This window comes from Lactuca sativa, chromosome 8 (assembly GCF_002870075.4).
Source record: "Lactuca sativa cultivar Salinas chromosome 8, Lsat_Salinas_v11, whole genome shotgun sequence".
Lineage (NCBI taxonomy): Eukaryota > Viridiplantae > Streptophyta > Magnoliopsida > Asterales > Asteraceae > Lactuca > Lactuca sativa.
The window spans coordinates 56,105,395-56,130,771 of record NC_056630.2 but is presented as its reverse complement, the minus strand read 5'-3'; positions in this window follow the sequence as shown (position 1 = coordinate 56,130,771).

Sequence of the window (25,377 nt, the reverse complement as noted above, 5' to 3'; positions counted from 1 at the left end):
TTCCAACTTTACCCATTACGATACTTCAATAATACGACATCTCCAGAGCAAGTTCTAATAAGGGCAAAACTCATGACATGGTTAACCATTAAGTACTTTTCCTAAAATTCCATAGCTAAAACAACTCTAGAAGGGTTTCAAATACTAGATCTAGCATAAAGTTAGGTGCTTTATAGACATACATGTCCAATGCAAGTCTAGATTCCATTTTAGGTAAAATTAAGCAAAAAATGTGACCAAAATAAGCTAATAAATCTAGATCTACAACCATAGAATCATAAAAAAGAGAGAGAGAGAGAGAGAGAGAGAGAGAGAGACTTAAGGACTTAAAAATGGTCTAAATGATTCCAAGGATAATGAGGATTTGTTGGTTGGTCTTGTGCTAGCACCTTCTTCTCCTTCCTTCAAAATGTAACCAAACACCAAAAAAGCTCAATATAACACAAGGGAGGCTTGAGTTATAATTTCAGATCTTCAGAGGGCAATGGAGGCTAAAACCCTAGCTATTAGGTCCTTTATATAGGGCCCAAAGCCGAGGAATTTGGGTTTCTCCAAAATCGGCTGCCACGCCATGACACCCATTGTCACGCCATGGCGAGTCAATTAAACCCACGATCAAGAAAATAATGCCACATCGTGGTGAAGCCCCACCATGTCGTGGTAGCCCAAGAATAAATTTATGAAATAAGAACTTCTCAAAACAGGATGTTGCAAAGTTGATGGTACCTGTTATGGGTGAAGATCCTTAGCCCTATCTAGGACCCCAAATCTTAAAGGAATCTTAGGATTCCAAAACATACACTAGGATCCTGATCATTATCATTATTTCCTAACAAGATTAATGCCTATATTTCTTGTTTATTCTTTATGTATGCAGAAATAGTCATCTCAAAACTCTTAAAGTCCGAAGAATCATAGCACTCAAGCTTCATACCCGGAAATACCAAGTCAAACCAACACGCGAATACTTACTCAAGAGGATCTCAAAAATATCATACTTCTAGATACTCAGATTGGACAAAAAATACACATGTATAACTCACACTACAAACACACCAAGAGCTATTCAAAAAACTTGTACTCGCTTTTTTTATCATCATCTCTATAATTTGCATTCAAATCATTAACATCAAATAAGGCAGGTGATCATTATGACCTCCTGAGGTTTTATGTCGTAGATCCTATCAAGGATCAATGGCTTTCCTTGTAAACCAAGTGTGTCATTTTGATCTCAATTCGATACTTATATTAACTACAACACCATATCCTCTCATACACTTTGGTTGATATTTGTTTGATTGATCTTTGACCAAAGCAACAATTAGGGTTTGACCCCTAGCAATCTATTTATAGGCAATAGATAAATCCTTTACATATTCAAACTCTTTAGGATAATTCTTATCGGATTCAAAACTTGCGATATACCAATCCATGGCTTCTCAGAACAATCCATATCAGGCCTTTAGGAGCTTCTGGAATATTCCAATTAATTTCTAGGAATTAACTAATATTCAAGCTCTTTAATTAATTAAAACTATTTAATTAATTACCAAAATACTTTCCAATTAATTTATTTATTACTTAATAAATTAATAACTTATTTTTCCCCATTTCCTTATTGTTATTTGGGTTAGGAGGCCAACCCAAAAGGGCCCTACTATTATTAGAAATATTACCAAAATAATTAATGACCATGAACACTATTTCCAACATGGATTGTGTCGAAGATGAAGTAGTTGAGAAATACTCCCCGAACCACAAGTCGGTAACAAGGTAGAAAGCTCTCATATCAAAGAAAACTCGACAGACATGTACCAAAATAGAAGCTCCTCCATGTTAACCCGATGATAAGTAGTAACTTCCTTGCACATAAGATGATTACATAGTAAAAGGTGACATTTGACACCCATCGATATGTTAACATAAGCACTAAAACAAGATACCTTAAACATGGTCGCATGTTTTGTTGTGTGTAAATAGGCGATGATTTCTCAGATGATTTTGGGTCTACAAGTTGTGAAAACTGCTTCATATGTATTGTTATGATAAAATGAAAGGATATATAATTAGGCATTTATTTCATGTTCCAAAGTAAGATAAATATGTTCAATACAACAATACGGAAAAACATTTTGAAATACAATCGTTGTGTTCCAAACAAAAGCATTCTAGAATACCATTTTGGAATACTTCAACGCATCACAAAGTTGTTCTACAGATTATGGACATGATTTTCGTATTTTGGAGTCGTTCCGTACAACTTTAGAATTATGGTTTTTTAAAGATTAGTGTTTTTAGTGCACACATATATCCACATATAATCCTAAAATATCCTAAAAACTACTCAAATTCGAAGGAAAAATAATTAATACTTATGTAATCATATCAATTCATACCAAGCAAATGAAAAAATTTATGTTTAAACATATGTGCACAAATATAAACATATAATTACAAAAAGAATCGACACATACCCACAAAAACGAAATTCTTTGTTGCTAGAAGAAGACAACTTTTGAGTTTGATGTTATCCGAAATGATGTTGTCTGCAATGAAAGTGAGTTTGAAATGTTATATATATATATATATATATATATATATATATATATATATATATATATATATATATATATATATATATATATATATATATATATATATATAGGGAGCATAATATCGGTTGGATGATTTTACCCGTTTACTTATTTCGGAATTCGGGTCCAAACGGACATATCGGACCAAATGGTCATTTTCAAAATAAAATTATTGGTAGTTATTTTAAAAAAAAACACCAAAAATTTGTTAGATTACATAATTCCCTAATGTGTAATAAGAAGAAGAAGTGATTAGCAAGAAACAAATTCATAATAACTCATCCTCTACTTAAAATTAACCATGATATTTATTTCTTTTATCATACAAAAATTCTAAATTTAATTTGTAAAATTATATATATATATATATATATATATATATATATATATATATATATATATATATATATATATATATATATATATAACAATTACATGTTCAAATGTCAAATGTCATGGTAAAAATTTAAGAAATAGTAATGTATTTATAGAGTAAATTATAGTCATGGTAAAAGTAACAACATTGCTACTTATAGAGCATTTTCGTAACATTGGTGGTCCTCCACTCTAACAGACATACCAAAGGGTTGTTAAATATTTAGAAAGAATGAAAATACCCTTCTTCCACCACCACCACCCACCTGCCACCATCATACCTACCACCACTTATAGACATGATTTTAGGGGGGATTCTATTTCTATGTCTTTTTCTTTTTCTTCCACCATGGCAAACCAAACAATTATAAAAACCATTTCGTTTTCTTTCCAAGAAACAAATTGATCATCCCTCGTAATTCTGATAATAGAGGGGACACATCATCATCATCACTAATCACCACCGCCAACCACCATAACACCATTATCACTATTACTGTGACAACCCGAAATTTTCTATCCTGTATAGTCAAACACTTCATTGAAAGTCAAACTCATTTATGCTAGCTTTTAGCTCGTTTAGAGTCTGTTTGAGCGTTCTGAGCCTAGTACACTTAAGGGATAAGTGTTGGGGTTTATCTATTGAAGCTATAGTACAAAGATCAAACCTAAATCACCAGGACCAGGAGTTCATCGCCACCAAACTAGAGTTTACGACCATAAACTCCATGTGGGCCTTAAACTCACCTTATATGATCAAGTGTTGGCCATTTGTTCCATTTCTTTCCTTCTTTGGCCGATTTCCCCTCATTCTCTCTCAACTATCTGTCCGATCTTCACCTTAGATCTTCAAAACTAGTAAGTATTCTTCCTTGACTTGTTGTTACAGCTCTTAATCTAGCATTCTCTCATGATTCCATCCATAAAAATCATGTTTTCATAGATCTTAAAGTTTCACCAAGAACACACACTAGTGTTCTTGGCCAAAACCGACCCTTTCAAGATCCTATATCGTAAGTACTCTTGTCCTAGCTTGTTATGTACTAGATTGAACTTTTTTAGGCCTTAGAAACATCGAGAATCATGAGTTGGAAAAGAGTTTACGACCAAGGATCTCCCAAGGCCGTAAACTCCATATAAGGGTGCAATGTTGCCCTAATTTCCTTCCTTATGCCTAGAACTTAGCCTAGAACCAACCACCATTGAACTAAGGACCTTAAACATCAAAAAGACCATAAACCCATAGAGTTTAGAGCTGTAAACCCATGAGGAATGGTCCATGGGCCGTAAATTCCATAAAGGGGTGATATTAAGCCACTAATGACTTCCTAAGGCTTAGACTTGAAGTAAGGATGCTTCTTTATGACTTCTAAGACCTCAAAAAACAAAATGGTACCAATCACCATGAGTTTACGGCCGTAAACTCATGGGGGAAATGACCTCAGTCCGTAAACTCCTTAAGGAGTGGTCCTTGGGCCATAAACTCAAAAGTAATGCCATACAACCTTTAGATGCAACCCTAATGTACTCCTAGCACTTGAATCAAAGTGTTATCCGTGTTTTAGAGTGTCTTCATTTGATAAATTAGTTGTTAATTGACTAACTAGATGCATATATGTGTTATTATATGTTAATTAGGATCTGTGTGTGTTTTCAAGTCTTCACTTGACACTTAGCATCCTATACCATCCGTTCATCCAAACCACTCACTACAGGTGAGTTCATACCCCTTAATTAACCTTTTAAATGTCTTTAAATGCTTTTATAGGGGGGAATACAAGTTGAATCATACTAGTTATTATAGCAATCACATTTGATTAATAACTAGTACACAAATAAATTTACTACGCTTTTAGCCGTTTTACCAAGCATACTACTTCTAAATGACTTTGTCAAACGTTTTTACATGTTAAACTCTTTATCAAACTGTCTTACATACTGTATCTTTCCTTTCAAACTATGTTACAACTGTGTTTCAAACAAAAGATTTTGTATACTTTAAACTGTTTATATCAAACAAACTGCTTTTAAATCATTTTATAATTTGACATCAAGTCATCAATTCTTATTATTAAATTTTTCAAATGTTTTACAAAACTTCTTTTAAGCTTTTATATGGTTAAATGCATGCCTATATATGTATAGTTATATAAGTAATGTTTAAAGGACTTAGGACTGCTAGCTCGCTTTAATTCCTTTTCCTTGTTTGGATGTGGCCTTAGGGTATAGGTTAATTGTCCAAATGTCGTCTAAATATTAGTTATATATTATGTATACATATATAGACATAAAAGTTCTATCATTCAATTCAGTACTTTTGGGTAGCAAAGGCATACTTTCAGTTATATACGTACATTACTAGTAACTATAATAGGTATAGTTAGGAGATACTAATTACTATTCCTAGTGCAAGAAATCACACAAGAGTCAGTTCATTCATGAGTCTATAAAAATATAATACATACTACATGAAGAGATACTAATACATACTATATGAAGAGATACTATTACATACAATATGAAGAGATACTAATACATACTATATGAAGAGATACTATTACATACAATATGAAGAGATACTAATACATACTATATGAAGAGATACTGTTACGTACTATATGAATAGATACTACTACATACGATACAGGACTAACCATTCTACACCCAGCTGTTAGCTATAGTGGGAAACTACACATCGACGGATGTCTTCGATTGTACTGTCCGGCGAGTTACCATGTTGTTTTTATCCTAAGACAAAAAGGATATGATTTTAAATGATTATATATTTTCCTATTACTTTTAGCTTGTGACACATTCACATAAACGATGAGGTAGGCTATAATTTAATTATAATAGTTGTACAGGGGGAACCTTCATTTATACAGAGAAGCAAAACTACAAAACAGTTGAGTCTTGGTAGAAGACTACATTTTATACTAGTAGGAAATATGGAATTTTCTAGGGTTTTCATACATATACAAAATTATTCATCAAACATTTACAAGTCTTTTCTTTACAAGTTTTACAAATCAATGACATTAAAATACTTATGAATTCACCAGCTTAAATGCTGATCTACGCTTTCAAAATAACTTGTATTTTCAGGTCACCAGTAGACAGGTACGATGACCAGGTTTTGAGAAGACGGAGCAGTCAAGACTCGTCTTTTATTTTTATTACTTATTTTCATGTCTTATTCTATGAAATAACACACTTGTATTAAAATTATACTATTAATGCAATGGATAATGTTTTTGCTTGTTTACTATTTTACACTTTTGTGATACTGTACATGACGTCCTCCGCCCCAGAACATTTCCGCCATTCTTGGTTTTGGGGTGTGACAATTACCAATCACCATTACACCACATGCCACTTCACTTCACTCTGGATAACAACTACACAACAATTGATTCAAACGTCCTTGGACCTAATACAATTATCATAAAAAATATATCAATATAGATTTTGTATGAAAGTAGATACTCATGGTAATAACATAAAACAAGACAAAGTTATTTGATGACAAAATCACACGTTTGATAGAAGTCTTGTCCCTAACATCATCATAACTCCATTGCACATCCATGATATCATTCATGGTTTGCATGTTATCTTTGTCACCCAATATCCAAGAGCTAGCTTTTGTTAACTCCTACATATGCCCACCAACGCCCAAAATCATCAATCATAAACGAACACACAGATTGGACAAATTGGTTCATACTGCATTAGTTTTTTCATTATATCCTTCATCCATGTGGATTAGTACAACCAAAAGGCTTGATTTTTCATTGGCGTTCTATGAAAGAAGGAAGAGAAATAGGAAATAACTTATATTGGCTAAGTTAACATTCTATGCAAAAGATATTTCCAAATGCTTCATATAGCCGTCAACAGGGGTGCTTCATTCGTCACAAACATATTCCATCACTCCTTCATAAGTGGTGATTGTATGCAACATGGTTTACATAGCCGTTCGTATGGTTCTCATGAGCTCCACATCTAATCTGCGAGAATAAATGAGGAGGATTTTTGGAACGAAAGGGGGTTGGACGTGAGTTATTTCGTCATTTATTCCTTCATATTGGAGTTTTTTATACAGTTTCATTATAGTTTCTTTCATCTGGTGTTCTATGTCAATGAAGGCATAGAGGACATATTCGATTTCCTTGGCATTCATGGTGTAGTTGTGGTGAGGATAATGGGTGTTATAGGAGAAGTTTCATAGGTGTGTGTTCCATGGTTGGGGGTCGGTTTATGTAGAAACAATAAACAAGATTGTTCGATTCTATAAATAATAACAAGAAATAAAAGACAAGAACGAATATCAAAATAGTGTCGAATGCTTAGATTAACAAAGCTCTAGAAGAGTTTAATTTGAACTTCTCTGTAAGAGCTAGGTAGGGAGATACAATTGTTAACCCTAGAAGGATACATGCATGCACATTAAATAGTATAACCCTAGCAAGGCATAAACACGGATGGACAAGAGCAACTCGTTAAAATAAGACTATTCCAGTACAATACATTTTGACACAACACTTTTATTACCCAACAATCTCCCTCTTTGTTTTAAATTGCGAAGAAGATTATTCATTATTATTTCTTCTGAGCCTTGAACAGCTTGGTCATCAAACTCAAAAAGGTATTTTTGATCACAAGATACCACTTGATCATGTCATTGAAGCATTTCAAATCTGCATCATTGTTTGCTTTGCACGCTGCAGTTAAGCCCACGATGTTGTTCAGTGCAGCAGTAGAGGATAAATGTTTATCTAATAAAAAGAACAAACTTTTCTGAACTTTTTCACCATCTTTTCTTTGATACACTGCGCTCCAATTTTCTTTCTTAATCTTACCTAGCTTCGTATTTTGGAAGTCCTTCGGTTCTTCTTCAGGTTTCACAATTGGCCTTTTCTTTAACACAAAAGCTATTTCCACATCCATTTTTGCAACTTCATGAATGTAGCAAATCAACATACTTTTCAGATGAGCAACGATTGGCTCAAACTTCTTTTCATCTTTCGAAAAATCAAAAACAAGGAAATCCAATCATTCGGATTCATGCATGGTAGATCAACCAGTGTGAAGTCATCTTCATTGTGACTTGCTCCTCGGAATCCCTTGAATTTAACGTTTGTGAAGTGTTCGGTTCGAAAAGGAGCATAAAACTTCCCAGAAACAATCTACTTTAAGCTCCATGTCTTGAACTGAGGCTATCCATGCTTGAGATAAAAATAGAAAGGCATTTTGTTAACATCGTAGTCTAAAAGTGGAGCTGTCTCAAAATAAGAGAAATATCGGAACAGAAAGGCTTTCAGAGTGAGTGGGAAGTCGAGCTTAGAGTCAGCGGTATTGTTTAGTTCGAAAGATACCGAAGGCTTCAACTAGTGAATACTCAGATCATCTATCGCTTCCTCCTGAATTCTTTCTAATGACCAAGGAGGAAACAGTGACATCTGTGTTTCAAGAGTAATCTTAGCAATTCTAGCTTCTTCCTCCTTTTTTTCTAGCTCTTTCCGAAGACACAACAAATTGTCAAGTTCACAGTCTCTTTTCTTCCTAACAAGTTTTTCAACTTCCTAAAGAACTTTTTCTTCTTCATCATCGTCAATTATCTTTTCTTTCCCTTTAAATCCAGAAGCTTCACTAACCTTTGGACCTATTTTTGGTTTTTCCTCATGATGTTCATCAGTGGCCTTCTTATCCTAGGGTTGAGGTTCTTCTTTTTCTTTAGATTTTCCTCCTCCTTTTTTAGGAAGAGCATAATCTTCCAAAACACCTTCAATGCGGTTTAACATCGCAAAGACCGGCATGAGTTTTTCAGAGAGGTGTTGGCGAACCAAAATAATAAGCATAAAATCATGGGTTTCCACAAGACGTTACAAGTACTAATTAATTTCCATAATGCAGCTTTTGATGACTGCTTTCTCAGTCTCCAAATCATCTAGGTGTTTATTTGCATAATTGATCTTGAGGGAAAGAACCTTGGCTTTTTCAGTGTTCGCAGCCAATTTATCCATGATAGTGTTCTCAGCAGAAAGATCCTTTTGAAATTGCTCTATCTTTGAAACAATAGAAGTATTCATTTCGTAGTTGTCAGCCTTGAGTTCACCATGAACACGAGAAAGGGTGTCTCTCTTGGTCTGTAAAGTTATTTTGAGACTCGTAATTACTTTATTTGTTGCTTTAGTGTTCGGGTCAACAGAACTTTGGAAATCAGCCATAAACTTGGTGACTTCAGCATGTAGTTTTTCGAATTTTTCAGTTGTATCAGTAATGGTTTTCTAAGATGCCTGGATTGCCTTGGTTTAGTCTTCATGGACTTTTTCATTGACTTTTATGAGCATCTCAACCATTTCACGATGGGAATTTAACAAAAACTCATAGTTATATGAGGCAACAGATGACTCCAAAAGCGAATCCAACTTAGTGTTGAGCTGTTTAAATTGCCCTTTCGCCATAGGGGCTTCATCATCATCGCTTGGTTGATGGACAGTGAAGGGGATAAAAACAAAATTTTGAAAATCGTCTTGATCATCCCCAAACATAACATCCGGATCATCTTCTCGTAATGATGAAGCTGTTCATGCACTAGGACCCATAGTAACACCGAAATCGACATGTGCCCCCATATCAGATACGTTGATAGTAGACAAAGGAGTACTAACTGTGGTTGTTGTGGTTGATGTTGAGTCGGTATAGAATTTAGTGGATAGTGGAACAGAAATTTGTGGTTGAGAAACACCTACATATATCTTTGGTATTGGAGCAATGGTGATTGGTATAGTTGTAATGATTGGAGATCAAGTGGTGATTGGAGAAGATGGAGGAGTGGGCATGTGAAAGAAATCAGAAACATGTGTAGAAGAGGTAGGTAGTGTATATACCTTCGGAATTGGAGTGGAAGTAGGTGGTTCTGAAGTAGCTACAGTATCTTCCACTTCGTTCTGAACTGGCTCACCCTCATGAAAATCGGTTTGAGTTCTGGACTTCGAAGCCTCCTGTACCACTGGGGATGGTGACCTTGGTTTCTTAGAGACCTTCTTAACTTTCTTTTTTGGAGTTTTAACTATTTATGAATGACCAGCTTTGCTTCCCTTTTTGGTTTGTTGGCCTCCTCAATCGCCTTTCGTAAATCTTTTGACATAGGGCGAGGACCTGAAGGAGGTAACTTCCGATATTCATTGAATATGACATTATCTTGAGGCACCTCTGTGAGTATCTACTCCGGAACTGATCCAACAAAAGTAAACTTAGTCGGATCCGACATCATGAATGACGATGTTTGTAGAATAGGAATCGCAGCAACCACAGCATCATCCTTAAAAGGAATCTTGAAGTGTACTAAGGCTCTATTGACGATTAACGACCAAAAACAAGCACAAGAAATTTCAGTGTTGTGAGTAGATGAAGATGTGCTTTGCACTGTCAGAGCCGACAACGTGTTTTGAAAGGCTCTTAAACAGCAGTGTAAATAAACCATTCCACATAGTAAGAAGATTGGTCCTCCTGAACTTGGATAGAAATGTGATATCCCCAAGGTAACCCATCTGATAGAACATGTGAATAAGATTTGTGGAGAAAATCGAGTCGGGATGAACAAGCCCTTTAGTCGAATCAAACCCTTGAATTCTGCAGAACCGAGACTTGGAGATAGAGGTCTTTCGAGAATCAAATTCAAAGTTAATCGCATCATCCTCTAGAACATAAGACGCAGAGGAATACGCCTTTGAAAGATGGATGAGAGGAACGGATTCTGCCATGGTCAAAGCTTGAGCTAGTGGTGAGAAACGCATACATTCAATCATTGGACTCAGGGCTTCATTGTAACATGGACAGTGAGATCTAGAATCAGATTTTAACTCGACTTCACGTTAAACAAAAGGACAGAGGTTGATTGATCAGTAAAAGAAGTAGCGTCCGATGAGCAGCCATGGTAGAAATGAGGACAACGATGAACAGTAGAGAGAAAAATAGTTATTTTCTTTGAGAGTTCAAATACTTTGTGAGCGGTGAGAGAAACCAAACCGTCAAAACGCTTTTATACGTTCGTGATAAGTGGAGAGAGAAAAATCTGTCGTTTGACATTCCCATATCCCGGTAAAGTGGCCTAGAAATACGCGACATTTGTATGTGCCAGGGGACATAGTAGCTGACACGTATGATGTTAGGCATTGAAAAAGGACACGCCTAATTTGAATCCCTATCACCCAAGAAAACTGTTGTTTTAGTTTCGACTCATTCGAAATAATATTCCACTCCACCATAACCTGTCTTCAGAATACCAGTAATCCACATGAATTAGTACAAGAATTGGGAAAATCATAAATATTTTTGTGCAAGAGTGTGCCAAAGAAAAAGAAATAAAGAAAAATAAATTTATGGGATTTTGTGATGTCAAATAAAAATGACATGAAATTCATATTGATCCCGGGCAACGATCTCTTCCTTCTAAGTCAAGAGAGACTCTGAAGTGCTTGTGTGGTTTCTCGTTGAATTATGATCATCTATATATTAAGATATAGTGAAAGGCTTGTTTTTTAGTAGGCTTCAACGGTGGCTTTGGCTTCAACCAAATTCTAAAACTCAATATAAGTCTGAAAGTCTGGAAGAAGTACCTGTCTGACCAGTGTAGCCATAATAACAAGTAAGGTTTGGATGTATTTTAAGTAACAAGATATTTCTTAAAATCTCAACAAAAAATAAAAAAAAAAAAAAAATAAAAACTAGATCTTTTGGGAAGAAAAGTTTTGGGTTAGAGCTTTTCATAAAGATCAATCAAAAACTAAAACAAATGAGATTTCAAACTTTTAAGGTACCAACCAAAAGGCTATATGCATCAATTCCTTGGTGAAAAATCTAGAACATATTAATTGATCACTGTCAATTGAGAAATAGTGTTTCAAATTTTGGGTTTCACTTAAATCGTGGTGTTAAAGATCATGAACACATATGTTGTGTAACCATAAACCTTAGTGGTTGTGCTGAGAGTCTCAAGGGTTATGTTAATGAATGTGAAGGTGATGGAGAAATATGAGGTTGGTTCCGAAGGAGAAAGGGTACCTCTGTTATAAATTAGTGACAAAGCAGTCAACTCTTAACTCATTTGAGAAGAGTAAAGTAGCTCAATGACGTATGTGAATATCAGCCTGATTGGGAAGAAACGATCGGAGAGAAAGTTTCATTAAGGCTTCAAACATAGAGTCTCAGAGACTTAGGTCAACATACAACAACATGCTTCTAAGGACACTTAGCTAGTACAAAGATTAGGAATTATATACCTGCCCCATCACTTTGAATTAAGATCATTAGAATATGTACCTGAAAGTTGCTCAATGGTAAAATATTTTTGGTATTTTTGGTTTTCTGAAAAAAAGAAAAATAGAAGTAAAGAAAATGTTTTTGTGATTTTTGATTTTTCTGAAAAAGATAAAACAGAAATGAAGAAAATATGTTTGTTATTTTTGGTTCTTCTGAAAAAAAAACAAATATAAAGAAAATATTTCTGATTTTTAAATTTTTTGAAAACAAATAAGAGAAAATAAATTCAAAAGCATAAATTAACAGTGACTTACGAAGCATTCTGATGCTCGGAATCAATCGGAAGACAGTTAATGTACAAAGTATACAAAAGCGTTCCGAAACACTGATGAACAGTAGAATCTGAACCATTCCAAAGCTCGGAACGTGAACATTAAAATCCGATTACGAGGGGAATTTCGGAACTGATTCAGCTTTTATCATTCTAAGACCTTGTAAAATACGATTGAACGTCATTTCTAGTAAGGCCTTTGTGAAGATATCATCCAACTGATCAGAGGATATAACAAAGTGTACTTCAATGTTTCCATCCTCAACGTGATCCTTTATAAAATGATTTCTCGGTTCAATATGTTTCGTCTTAGAGTGTTGCACTGGATTATGGCATATCCGAATTGTGCTTTATGAATCACGATATAGAGGAATTCTCTTCATGTGGATCCCATAGTCCCTTAGCTGATTTTGAATCCATACAACTTGGGAGGTGCATGATGCAGCTGTGATATATTCAGCTTCTACAGTAGATAGAGATACACACGTCTGCTTCTTGGATTGCCAACTGAAAAGTTTGCCATCTAGAAACTGACATCCCCTAGAAGTGCTTTTACGATCGAGACCACATCCACCAAGATCAACATTGGAGTATGTTTGCAAAAAGAAACTAGAGTTGGAAGGGTACCAAATTCCTAGAGAGGTGGTTCTTTTGAGGTATCGGAAGATGTTTTTCACATCAATCATATGTGGTTCACGAGGATTCACCTGAAACCTAGCACAATAACAAACAGCAAACATAATATTTGGATGACTAGATGTTAGATACATTAAAGATCCAATCATTTTTCGATATAGAGTCATATCAGTTGCTGTCTTGTCCAAGGATGGTGTAAGCTTCGTTCCGAATACCATTGTAACCTTGACCTTTTAATCGCCCATCATTCCAAATTTCGCAAGCAAGGTCTTCATTTAGGCTTCTTGATTGATAAAAATTCCCTCTAAACTCTTTCTTATGTTTAAACCAAGGAAAATTTTAATAGGACCCATTGAGCTCATTTCGAATTTAGTCTCCATCAGTTTTCAGAATTCAGCTGTTAATTTAGGATTAGTGTATTCGAAAATGATATCATCAACATAAATTTGAATGATCTAAATGGTCACCATCTTTCTTGTGAAAGAAGGTTGGGTCAACCGAACCTTGTTTAAATTTTGATTGTTTCAAAAACCGAGTTAGAGTTTCATACCATGCATGAGATGCTTGTTTTAAGCCGTACACCGCCTTATCCAAAAGTATAACATGGTTTGGAAATTCCTCGTTTACGAAACCTGGTGGTTATTCCACATAGACTATTTCCTCGAGTTCATCATTTGAGAATGCACACTTCACATCCATTTGATAGAATTCAAATTTTTTAGGAGCGGCGTATGTGAGGAAAATACGAATAGATTCCAGCCTTGCAACCGGTGCGAATGTCTCCTCATAGTCTATACCTTCCACCTGACATTATCCTTTCACAACTAGACGTGCTTTGTTCCGGATCACATTTCCTTCCTTGTCTAACTTATTCTGAAACACCCATTTCATTCCAATGACTGAAGCATATTTTGGAGTAGGAACTAATCTCTAGAGTTTATTATGTTCAAATTCATTGACTTCTTCCTGCATAGCCTGAACCCAATCAGCATGATCAAGAACAATCTTCACCATTTTAGGCTCAATATTGGAGATGAACAAATTAAGCATGCAAAATTCCATTTTAGAAAATAATGCAGTTTGTTTCGCTTTTTTTGTTCCCTTTTCAGAACTCCTGAGGATACATCTCCAATCACTTGATTTCTTGGTTGATCTTTAGTCCATTTAGTCAAAGGATGATAACGTGGATCATAAGTTGGATTGACGTCGACATTAACTTCCTCATATTCCGATTGCACATCAGAATCATTATTTTCATTCTCCCCCTAGAAGTTTGCACTTGGTCCTTCGTTCAGAATAGGATTCTCCCCCTGGAAATGAAGATCAGATTGGAGCCTGAAGAGGAGCTCTCCCTCTAGGATGGGGAATTAGAAGGTCCTTCCTGAGTAGGAAATTCAGAAGCGTTCGGAGTTGGATATTCTTATGAAAACTCAATGTTGTTAGTAGCTTCATCAACTATCGTTTTCAATTTTTCCTCTTGATTGTATTTAGCCTTTGATTCTTAGGAAATGGATCTGTCTGGCTCATCGAACAAGTTCATAAATTCCTCATAAAGATTTGAAAGAGGAATTGTCATTGGATTTTTCGAAGGAAAAATCTCCTCAGATGGACAATCAACTTTCTGATACTTCTTCAGAGAATTATCGTCAAAGGTGACATAATAGGTTTCGACGATCTTTTTTGACTTTTTTTTCAGAACCCTACATGCCTTCGAAGTAAGAGAGTACCCAAAAAAGATTCCTTCGTCTCCTTTCACATCAAATATGTTCCTTTGCTCTTTGGAATTGAATATGAAACACCTGGAACCAAAGACATGAAAGAACTTAATGTTAGGTTTTCTATTATTCAGAATCACATAAGGTGTGACTAAGAATATTTTGTTTATCAAGGAGCGGTTCTAAGTGAAACAATCAGTTCTGATAGCATCAGCCCATAAGTAAAATGGAGGATTTGCAAATGACAGCATTGTCCTAGCAGCTTCAGAAAGAGAGCAGTTTCATCTTTCAACGACATTGTTCTGTTGAGGAGTATAGGGAGCAGAGAAGTTGTGAACACGCCTCTCTCAATCAAGAATTCTTCAAACGCTTGGTTTTTGAATTCGGAACGGTTATCACTGTGAACTTTTCGAACGGGGTTTCGCAATTGATGAAATCATTTAGTTTCGAAGTGGCATCTAATTTCTGTCTAAGAAAGAAAACCCAAGTAAATCTTGAAAAATCATCAACAATAACCAAAATATACTTATTACCACCAATGCTCGTGATGGCAGATGGGCCACAAAGATCAATGTGTAACAGTTCCAGTGGCTCGATTACTTTGGTATTGATAATGGTCGAGTGACTTTTACGAGTTTGCTTTCCTAGCTCACAAGCATCACACAAATGTTCCTTCTCAAACTTCACGTAATCCACGTACAAGATCGCTAAGTACAAGTTTGTTTGTATCCTTGAAATTTAGATGGGAGAACCTTCGTTGCCATAGCCAACTATCATCCGAAGATGCTTTCATAAGAAGACAAATGGATGGCTTCCCTTTGATCAGTTTCAAATTCAAAGGATACATTTCGCCTTTTCATTTAGATTTCAGAAGCACGACCTTGGATTTCTTCTCTATAATCTCAAATCCCTCATCATCAAATGACACCTTCAACCCGGTACCTACAACCATTTGAGACATACTTATTAGATTATGTTGCAGACCTTCTACATAAGCTATATTTCAGATAGAGAATTATCCATTAGTAATCATGTCATAGCATTTAATTTCCCCTATGGCGTTGTTTCCAAACTTTACTCTGCCACCATCCTTTAATGATCAGAAATCTCTCATTTCTTCTCTCCTTCCAGTCATGTGGCGCGAACAACCACTGTTAACGTACCATTCAGAGTCGTATTGTTCATCACGCATTACCTACAAAATTCAAAGAGATTTAGGAACCCAAATCTTCTTGAGTCCTTGTGAGGATTTCTTAACAACATGAAAAATCGTATTCTTATCAACCCACAATGATCTTTTTGTCACTACACTATTCTTCCCTTTTATTATTTTGAAAACCTCCATTTTATCATCACAAAGATTATTCTCAACAGAAATTGTTTTTCTTTGAATAAATTCTTTGTGTTTTTGAGCCATCTTTGTCGCAAATGCCTTTTCCTCCTTATTCAAGTTCGCTTCGAATTCATGAAGAGAAATCTCTGGTTCCGAAACAACTTTACTTTTGCCTTTAACATCTTTTGATGCGTTGGCAGATTTTGAGATGAATGTTTTTGGAGAAAAATTAGTTTTAGGCTTTTCAATCGGTTTACAAACTTGTGGTTTTGAAACCAGTAGTTTGGAAAAAGGTTAAGATTTCGGTTTCTGAATAGGAGAAGAATTTGTATTTAGATTTAAAGATCTTTCTGAATTAACAGAATTTTGATTGGAATTCTTATTTTTCCAGAAACATTTTCTTTCTAGCAGGTTCTTCCTATATCTAGCATTTAGTTGTCATTTCTTAGCAATAAGTTCCTCAGCTGACTTATGAATGTTAGTTTTATGTTTCTCTTTTCTGACTGGCGTGTTAGTCTGTTCAGAAGACGTTTCACTTGGGACATTTTTAGTGTTACTCGGACCAGCTTTATCGTAACAAGGGTTAACACAATTCAGTGGTTCTGCAACATATATCCCTTTCGTTTTCCATGAGGTCATTTCGGAAAGACCTTTGGTTTCATCTGCATTGTTAATAGGACCTGACCAAAAGAATTCATTGCACCCTTTTCCATTATCATTAAATACTAGGGACGTTAGTTCTGAAGTGTCATTTTCTTCAGTCTTGTTTTTACGAAAACTTGATTCGGAACTGTTTGTACTTTCGGAAAAACTGCAGCTTTGGCTTTTAAAACTCCTTAACCTTTATTTTAAATAACACGAACGAATTCAATTGAATTTTCAAAAATCAAGTTTTTCTTTAGTTCAGCCTCATTTTGTACAAACACAAAACAATCTATCTCATCCTCTACAGAAATTTCACCCATGTCACTTTCATCAAATTCAGAAACGTTTTCATTATCAAAAGTATTTTTTGAATTTAATTTTGTGCACAATGAGTCAAATTTTTGCACAATATTAGATTTAATTTGTTCTTTATCCTTATCATCCAACATTTTTCTTAACATATTCTTATGTTCTTTGGATTGAATGTATGCTTCTATTTTGTCAAGCCCAATTTTGTACGAATCAAAAACATCATCAGAAGAAACAATAGATTCACACTTATAGCATTCTGCATCGATTTCACCCCCTTTCAATTCAAGAAAGGGCAAAATCATTTTGTGTACACTTTTACCTATTTCACAATCGAGATGCAGTTGAGTAATATTGAAATATAAATGCTTAGGAATTAAACAGAAAATATTCATTTGTTTCAAAAGTGCTAAATTGTCTCTCTTAAGATAAATTACATCATCCTTTGACCTAGTGAGCTCTAATTCCAACTTCTCTATCCATATTCTTATATCTTCACTTTTATATGTTATCGTGCTGATTTGATCAGTTAAATTAGCATTACTAAGACGAGTTTGCTTTAAACTATCACTAAAAATAGAAACAATCTAATCTAAATCGTCTAGTTCGGTTTCCTAACGAGTAACAGGAAAATTAAGAGATTGGAGTATAGAGTGTACCTTATTGATGACCTTTACACATTCTTTCACCTGCTCAGAAATTGGCTTCGCAGCAAAACAAATTTCAGAGACCTGGCCTCCATCAGTCGCATAGCCCCTCTGTTCCGGAACCCCGCTCTGAATCATTAGACATCTTCCATCATACTCTTACGCTTTGGACTTTGCCACAAAACATCCACCATGTGTGGGTTTTCGAACCTCCTCATCTTCTGAATTAGTGGACCACACTTCAACACGTCCATCTTCGTCACTACCTTCCTGCACAATCAAAGCAGGCATTGTGTTCGCAACACTCTTCTTCCTAAGCTTCTCTATCTTTTGAAGATAGTAAGCTTCGTCCTTCTCTGTTTCTCTCTTTTCATTCATCCTTCTCAGCATACACTCTATGGAAAAATGGTTCTTGCCATGACAGTAATTGCAGTCGTAGCCTGAATCACCTAACAACTTTTTTCCTGCTTATCCTCTTCCTTTTGAGATTTCTTGAAACTCTCTTCTCTTGAATTTTCTGAACTGAAGTTTTCCTGCCTGTTCCTGTTCTTAAATCGACCAAAAAATATTTAATGAACTTTTTGGGATTAGATACCATCAGAGTATATTCCTCTTTGGTAAGTTCACTGCCTAAAAAGTCGGATTCGGAATCTTCTTCAGCTACCATTTTGCCTTTCGCAACCAAGGCCAATGATCCCATACTAGAGAAAAGCTTCACATCCTTCGTAACCTCATAGTCATGGGATCTAAGAATTCCCACAAGCTTTTCCAAAGAGTAACTCTTGAATTGTTCATGAGCTTTCATTATAGACATAACCGCTTTCCATTCAGACCTGAATCCGTTCATGAACGTAAATTTTTGCTCTATTACTTCATGCCTGAGATTATGCTTAAGCATCCTGCTCAATAGATGATTAAAACGGTTGAAAGTCCGATCCAGTTTTTCATCAGACTTTTGAACAAAGGCTCCAAACTCAGATAGAAGCAATGTATGCACAGAGTGTTCAAAATCGGCGTCGCTTGAATAAAGCTCTTTTAACCTGTCATATATCTCTTTTGTTGTCTCACATGCACTCACCAGACGAAAAGTGTGTGGAAGAAGAGCAAACCTTATTATTCTCATCGCCTTGATGTTACTCAATAGCTTATCCTTTTCTTCTTAAGGAATAGCAGTATTTTCAACAAGAAGAGCATTATATTCGGCTTGAGTGTTGATAACCTTCCTAGTAGCTGTGTGAGCGAAAGTATCTTGTGTCATAGCTTGCCATATTGTTGTACCGTGTTCTTCAATGCCTAGAACATAATGTTCGAAGTGCAAGGCGCAAACTTCATAATCCTGCGGGAAGAGGATTGGGATCCTTGTAGTAGATCTGATACTACTGGAGAGATTGAAAGATAGAGTGTGAGGATCTTCGTGATTCATCTTCTCAAGAGTTCACAGAAGCGAATATAGAATCAGATGTGTAATAACGTAAATTGAGATCTAGGGTAAAACAAGAGCTCTAGATCCGGAGCCTACAACTTATTGAAGCACTTGAGACACCAACAATAGATCCAAAGGAAACGATAAACCTTAGTTAAAAACTCGACAAAAGAATAGCGAATGAATTACACTATCTCCTACTCTGATTCCAATTGTAGAAACAATAAACAAGATGGTTTGATTCTATAAACAATAACGAGAAATAAAAGACAAGAGCGAAGATCAAAATAGTGCTGAATGCTTAGATTAACAAAGCCCTAGAAGAGTTCAACGTGAACTTCTCTGTAAGAGCTAGGTAGGGTGATACAATCGTTAACCCTAGAAGGATACATGAATGCACATTAAATAGTTTAACCCTAGCAAAGCATAAACACGGATGGACAGGCCCAACCCGTTAAAATAAGACTATTCTAGTACAATACATTTTGACGCGACACTTTTATAACCCAACAGTTTATATACAGGTGGTGAAGAGATCGCATTAGGCAAACGAGAGGACAAGGAAGGGAAAGATATCGACAGTCGGGAAAGTGAAGTGGTCGTCGGTAGGTTTAGACACTAGGTTTCAGTTTTGGTCCCTAATTTTTTATTTTTTAGGAAATTTGGTCAAAGGACAAAAAAAAACAAAAAAAAACAAAAAAAAAACAAAAAAACAAAAAACAAAGGCATTTTCGACACTCAAAGAAGTTTGTTAAACAGTAACGACCCCTGTAGGAACCAATGGTATTACTTTTCCAATAGTATGACCAAAATTGTTATTACGTGCAAACCATAAGGACCAAGACTATTGTTTACTCTATTTTATATTTTCTTATTAAAATAATATTCTACTAAATGATTTCATGATATTGTATTTTGAAAAAAGCACATCATTTCAATGTTGTATGAGCATTTATAATATAAAATCTTTTTATTGGAGTTTTTCATAAATAAAGTTAAATAAAAAACCATAAAATGAAGAAGTTCATTTTATCTCCAAATTTTGAAAAGATAAATAAATTTGTTTATATAAAAAAAAAAGCTATAAATTTTCCAAAAGAGGCTATACCTATTGAAAAAGAAAAGAATGTTTACTAAATTCATTCCAATCTATCGAATTGGAAGAGTTTTTTAAATTTGTTTTTCTTGTGAGACTTTTAAATGGATGAAACCCCATGCGATAGTAATTCGTTAATTAACAAGTCCTCTGAAAAGACAAAAAATTTAAATATATATATATATATATATATATATATATATATATATATATATATATATATATATATATATATATATATATATATATATATATATATATATATATATATAAAAGGCCTCATCCAATATGAATAATTTAATATTGCATTGTTGTAATTGGAATATATGAAAATATAATACTATATGAAAAGTTAAAAAAACTACATTATTATTTCTTGTCTTATATTTAGCCTACGAACATGAAGATCTATAAACAGTATACAAAAATACAACATCTGCATCATCATTCCTTGGTTTACTAAGCCATTTTTTTTTTAAATACCACAATTTTTATTGACAGATTATTGACGAAATTATGTTGCGAACTTAGACAAAAATTCCATCAAAAACAATCCGTAAGAATCCTCACGAAATATCACAAAAACTGCCACAATTTCTATAAATAATCAGTCACAAATTTACCCACACGTTTTCTCCTACGGACTGCTGTTTTCGTCGAAATTTTGTCGCTAATGGCATTTCCAATGAAATAACCACCGATTTTTCGCTACAATCACATAGTTTTTTTTATTTTTTATTATTTTTTTATTATTTTTATTTTTTTTATTTGAAAAAGAACCTCCACAAACTTTCAGCATCTACTATGTGCTCCGATTCCAGGTCCAAACGTTTACTTTGAAGTTGTCTGTTCATAAAAAAAAACGTCATAATTCATGAGAAGAAGATTCATGCATTTATTGCAAGAAGCGGTCCATACTCTTTGAACCAAGCATCATCTTACAAGTTGGCTCCACAATTAAGTAATTAACACAAAATTGATAAAATTCTATTCCCGCACCCTGGTTTTACATAAAATTTTATAATACAGTCCTTTGATAATACTATAATATTTTATGCCTTATTCATTATTTCATTTTAATTAATACATTAGACCTTAGTCGATGCAAATACATACACATGTGTATCAATTTTAATAAATTGCTACATAAAAAGTTTATTAGTGCGTTGAAAATAATATTAAATATTGAATATTATTAATAGAATTGTAATTCTTAACTTAACGTAATCATTATAATTAATATAATTAAAAAAACTATTTGTGTTAACAAAACAACAACAAAACCCTAAATCATATTAGATGCAGTAGTCTGGAGAGAGATCAATGCTTCACCATGATAGAACATACTGTTTTTATAGATGACGATTATGTAACGTAAAAATCAGGGTCGACTTCGACATTTCAGAAACCATGTGCAATATACTAAACTTACATCCTATGGTGTAAAAAGAGAGAGAACAACTTATTTGTAAATTTATTTTTCCCTTTTCAGGTTGTTGGTATATGTCGGTTTGCTGGCAGAGCTTACCATATTCACTCCACCAACTTGCAATTACAATATACAAATCAATAATTTGAAACATTCGATTTTCAAAATCTACAATATGAGAAAATACTAGTTGGATAATTCACTTTCAGTTTTAACCAAAATTTGTCAAAATCCAATTGACTTCAATTGATATGAATCAACTGAACCAAAATTCATTTGGTTTCGTAAAAACTGTAAAGTTTGTATATGTAGTTTCGTAAAAACTATGGATAGTGTCCAAAAAAATTTCAACTTGCATGGAAGGTCCATGTAACATCCAAATATTTCATGCTAAATTTTTCATTTTTGGAGTAATTTAAACTTCCATTTTAATAAAATTACATTCGAGTCAAACCATTTGTTCATAAACCGTTGTTCAACAATCAGAGTTAAAGAAGACAATACGGAAACTCAACTCATAAATTTGTTGATATGTGTATATAGTCCTGCCTTAGCAATTCGATAAGTACCTGCAAAATATTTAATTCACAACTGTAAGCACAAAGATTAGTGAGTCTCCCAAACACAACATAATAATTAGATATGTTTTAACAGCAACCCTAGAACTATTAGCAGTCCTGAACGTCACATATAACACACAATATAATCAACTATGGGTTAACAGCAACCCTCGGGACTATCTGTAGTCCTAGTCGGCTAACAGCACGCCATATGGATTAACAGCACACCTCACAGGTTATCAGCAAACCTGTGGACTATCAGCAGTCCCATGGACTCACAACAGTCAAGGAGTTATCAGCAACTCAGTTCACATATAGCAATAATCAACAAATAAGGCCCAGCTGGTCAACATATACTACCACACAGGAAAGTATAGTGAGAAGACTCAAATCGCAAATAGCAGCCAACACAGAGCCACTCACACAACCAGTAGACATGTACAACGAGACACCTAACAACAACAAAGAAGTACCCTCTCAGTCTACTCCCTAAAGACCTATTTTGACCAAAAGTCAACCATTGTCAAAAGTCAACGGTCAAAGTCAACCCCAACTGATTGCCACGTCGTGACCACCCATTGGTCAAGCCATGATAGATTCTGGACAAAACAGTCACAATATCACCCGTCGTCACAATGTGACACATATTCTGTCACGTCGTGAGACCCTATCTGGATAGCTTAAAGCATTAAGCTCTTAATCCTTCAAGCCAAACCTTCAAACCTTCCAGAAGGCTTTCCCCAACCCAAATAACCATAAACATTTTAGTTTTTTATCCATGCCTGTGCAATGCATGAATTGAACACTAACTAGGTCAAAATAAAGGGAAAATGAGAACAAGACTCATGCTTGGAGTCCAATACACCACCAAACTTCATATCTGAGACATATTCTTATCAAATAACCTCAAACATCCATAAAGTTGCTAACTTTATCGATTCATTGCATTCAAATCAAACCATACATGAATAAAAGTGGGTAAATCTTAGATCTAGCATGCTTAAATGAGAAAGGCATGAACTAGAGGACTTACAAAGGTCCACAAACAACACAAGACGGTGAGGAGGAGGCTTGATTGTTGAAAAAATGCACCAAAGGGACCTTCTTCTTAAACAAAGAGCTAAAACCACTAAAAAATGAACCAAAACACAGCTCCGATAAGCTTAGTATATCTGCAGAACTCCTCTATCTTAAGACAGGAATAACTCGATGTCTTGTCGGTTACACCCGATCTTCTCGAATCCGCTATTAGTATTCCACTTGCGACATGGACTTCTCCTTGGCAATCAAACCACAAGAACAATCGAGTTATAAACATCCCTTCGCTGCGACACAGAGATGATTTATTCCGAACCAAACTTCACTTTCTTACAGCTGAACCGGTGAGGAAATCACCATCTCCTATCCTAACCATCGACTGAACCACCTCCAGTCTCTCCTCCCTCGAGCACAAGATACCAGAAAAACACAACCCCGATGCAGAAAGTAACATCCCTTGCCATCGGCTGACCACTCAGCCTCAGGCTGCAATCCTCGAGTCGATCATCATAGCGACTTCTATTTTGAGTATCGTGACTCAGACTGGAACTACTTCGAGTAAGGTCCTCGAGACCTCTAAATCAGCGAAATCACACAGGTATGCACCAGTTAGTCCCAAACTGCCACGAAAACTAAGTCCCAATCAATTACCAGCCTCATTCTGAAAAATCACGGCTGACAGTGATGGAGATGACTACAACTAACACTAGTGTTATACCACACTATCTATCATCCCCCAATTCCGTAGAACCTTTTCGACTCTTCCTAATCCTTGTACGGATCCTATGCTTTCAGTAGTACGATCCTATACTATTGGATTAGGTGTTTAACCCTTTAACTAAATTATTTTAAACTTAAATTATTAGCAAAGTCCTTTTGGGTTGTCTTCAAACCTAGTAAAATACTAGAATACTATTTGGAGAGTAAGAGAGAGGGGAGAGAGAGAGAGAGAGAGAGAGAGAGAGAGAGGCATAGAGAGAGAGACTATTAAATATATTATATTATTAATAAATTAATTAGAAACCAAAATAAATATTTTATTAATGTATTATAGGAATAATATATTAATTATAAATTGTATTGTTTAATTATAAATTAATCAGAAATTAATTGGAATTAATTTTGGGATAAATTAGAATAATTAAAAATGGAAGGACTAAAGGAGACAATCTTCAAAAGATTGATCATTGACAAATTCTAGAACCTCCCAAGAGGGTGGACGAACTATAGAAGAGGTTCTAGGGTTTCCCAAGGCATTAAGGAGCCTTAGATACCTTAGGGAGGAAGAAAAAGGATAAGGGCTTATCTTTGGAAAAATGTCTTATCCAGTACCTTCCTAGTCACATATATAAACCCTCATTGGGGTTCATATTTTCGGCAATGATATTTCCAAAAGGGATTCTAAAAATTCTCTTCCCTCTTCTCTTTCCTCTTTAACCTCCAATTACTAGTGTTTGGATGTGAGCCATCAAAGGCACAAGATTTCTGGTGTTGGCTTTCTAAAGTTCTACAAATAAGGATTTCTAGTTTATTTACAATAATAAGCTAATTGTAACACCCAGAATTCAGAAGACCTATAAAGGAAAAACACTCAAGATGAGGAAGTGACTCGTCGAGTAGATGGGTGACTCGACGAGTAGGAGCGCGAATTTGGTTGCGGCATAAGTGACCTACTCGAAAAGTCAGGGGACTGACTTGGCCAGTTGGCCAGGTTTTATGAAAACCCTAAATCGGGAGTTGGTTCCCTATTTAAGCATCTTATTCTCATTTTATCAGCCTCATTTTTAGCCTCCATTTTCCAGAACTTGTCCCACGAAACCCTAGTGTTATCTTTGAGTGTGTGAGCCTTATTGAAGGATTTAAAGTGTTTTTGAAGTCTAGAAGAAGAAGAAGAAGAAGGAGATTGAAGGTCCAAGGAAAGGGTTGTAGATCCAGGAAGTTTGCTTCATCATCTTCAATTTCTGGTAATCAAGTTCTCA